Source organism: Anabrus simplex, chromosome 8 (genome assembly GCF_040414725.1).
Source record: "Anabrus simplex isolate iqAnaSimp1 chromosome 8, ASM4041472v1, whole genome shotgun sequence".
NCBI classification, from domain to species: Eukaryota; Metazoa; Arthropoda; class Insecta; order Orthoptera; family Tettigoniidae; genus Anabrus; species Anabrus simplex.
The window spans coordinates 107,531,641-107,536,003 of NC_090272.1; the positions used below are offsets into that span (position 1 = coordinate 107,531,641).

Consider the following 4,363-nt stretch of genomic DNA (forward strand, 5'->3'; position numbering starts at 1 on the left):
TTGGAACGAGCCCCACTCAGCCTCGGGAGGTCAACTAAGTAGTGAGTTGAAGCGGGGTTCGTTTGCCTATCTCTTAAAATCTTCCCATCCCTACGCCCCCCCCCCCCACACACACAAACAAGACCCCTGTTCAGCACAGCAGATGAGGCCGCCTGGGCGAGAAACTTGTCCTCCTCCCCAGTTGTATCCCCAGACCAAAGTCTCACGCTCCAGGACCCTGCGCTTGAGGCGGTAGAGGTGGGATCTCTCGCTGAGTCCGAGAAAAAAAAAACAACCCTGGAGGGTACACGGATTAACAAAGAAAGAAAAAATATACGTATACCTCTCGTAACCTGTCGGCCAACATTCTCATAGCGAAAACGATTTTCACCAACGAGGTTCTAACCTGCTAACCACGGTGTCAGTCCATATTAACTTAATGCCTTAACGATCACGACCACCAGGCGGGCTTCTAAATAAGAAAACAAAACAAGACGAACAAGAACTACCTTGTCCCCGTTCCAGACGATTTAACCTTACGCAGAATCACCGGTCCGGCCGGGAATCAAACTCGGAGCCCCCAGCACGCTGACCATTCAGCTAGGAAGCTGAACGAAATTAGCCGCTACCATGTAAGCTATTTCGTAATTAGCGGCACCTACAAACTTGGAGAGAGACATAGCGCGTGACAGCCCCCGTCATCTAGTAGCTAGCGACAGTACTACAGTAACACTTGACACATTAACTTATTATATACCTGACCTGGGCAGTGGCCCGTTGGTCTAGGGGTATGATTCCTGCTTTGGGTGCAGGAGGTCCCGGGTTCAAATCCCGGACGGGCCCGATATTTTCTTAAGTAGAGAAGAAACACGTTCCATAACGTTAATTGCCCTGTACTGTTCCACAAACCACAAAACTTCTTGCTCTTCCTTTTCTGGCGCGCACATTAGTTTGAAATTTTCGGATCTACTATTACGCACTGGAATGCATGACGTCATATTTAATGGTTGCTTTTGCCACTGCATAAGAAGAGTGGTCAATCACTACTGATCTGCATTTAGGGCAGTCGCCCAGGTGGCAGATTCCCTATCTGCTGTTTTCCTAGCCTTTTCTTAAATGATTGCAAAGAAATTGGAAATTTATTGAACATCTCCCTTGGCAAGTTGTTCCAATCCCTAACTCCCCTTCCTATAAACGAATATTTGCCCCAATTTGTCCTCTTGAATTCCAACTTTTATCTTCATATTGTGATCTTTCCTACTTTTAAAGACACCATCCAAACTTATTCGTCTATTGATGTCCCCCCACGCCATCTCTCCACTACTGACAGCTCGGAACATACCATTTAGTCGAGCAGCTCGTCTCCTTTCTACCAAGTCTTCCCAGCCCAAACTTTGCAACATTTTTGTAACGCTACTCTTTTGTCGGAAATCGCCCAGAACAAATCGAGCTGCAAAAAATGCCAAAGAATGTAGAAGAATGTAGAAGTTTTTCTGTGGTTTATCTGGGACTATGAGTAATAAGTGATATGGCAGGTATCATCCCGGTATTCATCTGTAACAGTGAAAGGGAAACCATTCACGAACCACTTGTTGAGATAAAATGTTCGGTGTGATCTTACCTGAGTTTTGGTTATTGCGTGTTATTAGTAGTAAATTGTCCGACTCGTTGGCTGAATGGTCAGCGTACTGGCCTTCGGTTCAGAGGGTCTCGGGTTCGATTCCCGGCCGAGTCGGGGATTTTAACCTTCATTGGTTAATTCCACTGGCCCGGGGGCTGGGTGTTGTGCTGTCCCCAACATCCCTGCAACTCACACCACACATAACACTATCCTCCACCACAATAACACGCAGTTACCTACACATGGCAGTTGCCGCCCACCCTCATCGGAGGGTCTGCCTTACAAGGGCTGCACTCGGCTAGTAATAGCCACACGAAATTATTATTTTAGTAGTAAATCACTGTCCCTCACTCTGTCCATTGACTTAATACAATCTGTACATTGCTTAAATGTAACGTTTACCGGGCGAGTTGGCCGTGCAGTTACTGCCGCGCAACTGTGAGCTTGCATCCGGGAGAGAGTGGGTTCGAACCCCACTGTCAGCAGTTCTGAAGATGGTTTTCCCGTGGTTCCCCATGTTCACACCAGGCAAGTTCTGGAGCTGTACCTTAATTAAGGCCACGGTCACTTACAACTCCTAGACCTTTCCTATCCTATCGTCGCCATAAAACCTATCTGTGACGGTGCGACGTAAAGCAAATTTTAAGAAAAGCTGTAACGTTTAGCTTAAGTCTATCAACTGAGATTTTCCCTTACCGGTAAGCTACTGGAAATGTTTATATCACATTCATTCTTTGAGACACCGCCTTATAACTCCGTAGTTACTATTTACTAAATAAAGTTAGCACATAAATAACTGATAGACCTATTTTCTTGGTGGCTGATTTTTACATTTCTACTTTCAAGGTACACAGTTTGGCCCTTCAAAGCTATCAGTCCGATATTGTCTCGTGGCTAAGTTACCTGGCTTTCATTCTGCAGGTTTGGATTCGATATACGGTACGGGAATATGTAGGCTATGTTAGACATGAAGTGCACATATAATAATATAAATATTAGGCCTGTTGAATCGTAACAAGATAGGTGCTAGTGTGTAGCATGAATGCTTGCTCACATGTGAAATCGTTTTTCATGGATTCACGCACTTTCTTGGCGTGTCAGCTACTAACCTACTGTACCTAATGGGTATCTTTACCACCAGATCGAAGTGCACAACTCTTACCGTAACAACTAACCGTAAGATATTATACATGTAGACATTGTAAGTCAATTAATTGGGAGTTTCTTTTCTCCATGAAAGCAGGAGAGGCAACACTTTTCCCTGATTCAGTTAGGAAAATTACTATAGACCATTTCACATTAAGTATTGATCTTGCGATAACAAGGTTGTCATATCGAAGAGCTCTACTCAATAGCATCACGGGGAGACAGCGGCACATATAATGATGAAACTCAATATTTAATTTCAACATAAAAATGGGAAGAAACTAAGCTGAAATTTACTTTTATGAAAACAAGGATATAGGGGTTTTAAATGGGATTATTTAGCTTTTTACAGCAACAATGGTAAACTATGGCACGTACAAAACCTCTGTATTGGAATCCAAGGCAAATTGAGTGAAAAAATAAACAGATATTTTTATAGGCTCGGTAGGGCACGGAGATGCAATTAATTGCATTCAATAAGTTTGTCTAAACAACGCCGGGTACTGATGTGCCGTCTTACCATCCCACGAAAAGAATGGTTAAAAAATTAAACGCTTTGCGAAAAAAAGTGGTAAAAACAAAATGCACTTACGAAACAACAGCTAAATAACAAAATAAAGCATAGATAAAAATCATAGCGAATTTCTGTGTCATCAGTACAAGTCATGCCGTGATGTATCGCTGTACACCACAGCATCAAAATCTTCAGTAACAACTGCTGTACAGTACAAGAAGATCAGAACACATACACTAAAAAACAGTTTACTTCTCTTCAACAGTGATAAACTGACGGTGATTCAAAGAGTAATGGTTTACGCGTTACATGAACTAGAGCAACTCAGAACGAAAATAAAGGAAGGCAACAAAGCGATGGCTGTTCCCACCATTGTGCTTCCTCCCCGCGAAAGTATTTATGAATTAAAACACGTTAAGTAGCAATTTTAATAACTCATGAGCAAAAAAATACCTTATCCCTTTTCTCTCTTTCATAATACAATATAAAGTACATTATAATATTCCTTAATCACGAGGAATTTTGAGTGTGTTAGAGGGGGTGTGTTCACTCCTTGTAGGTCCTTAAGAGCAACACTGTTTCGTTAACGTGAAATGATCTATAGCCGGGCTGAGTGGTTCAGACGGGTTAGGCGTTGGCCTTCTCACTCCAGCTTGGTAGATTCGATCCTGGCTCAGTAGGGAAGTATTTGAAGGTGTTCAAATGCGTCAGACTCATGTCGGTAGATTTATTGGCACGTAAAAGAACTCTTGCGGGGAACAAAATTTCGGCACCTCGGCGTCTCCAATAACATTATTATTATTCTTTCTTTCTTTCCTTTTTTCTGTTTTCTTTCTTTCTTTCTTTCTTTATCCATTTACCCTCCAGGGTTGGTTTTTCCCTCTGACTCAGCGAGGGATCCCACCTCTACCGCCTCAAGGGCAGTTCCCCTGAGAGTGAGATTTTGGGTCGGGGGATAGAACTGAACAGGAGGACCAGTACCTCGCCCAGGTGGCCTCACAGGGGCGCTGTAGGGGCATGGGAAGTTTGTAAGGTATAGACAAGGAAGACGAAGGAAGCGGCCGTGGCTTTAAATTAGGTACCATCCCGGCATTTACCTGGAG

The 4,363-nt window shown here is 43.4% G+C and overlaps 1 non-coding gene across 1 annotated transcript; it reads left to right on the plus strand.

Moving 5' to 3' along the window:
* The first annotated feature begins 750 nt into the window (after positions 1-750).
* TRNAP-UGG (transfer RNA proline (anticodon UGG)) lies at positions 751-822 on the plus strand. Its single transcript has one exon. It is a non-coding gene; the product is annotated as a tRNA-Pro (tRNA).
* The last annotated feature ends 3,541 nt before the right edge of the window (positions 823-4,363 follow it).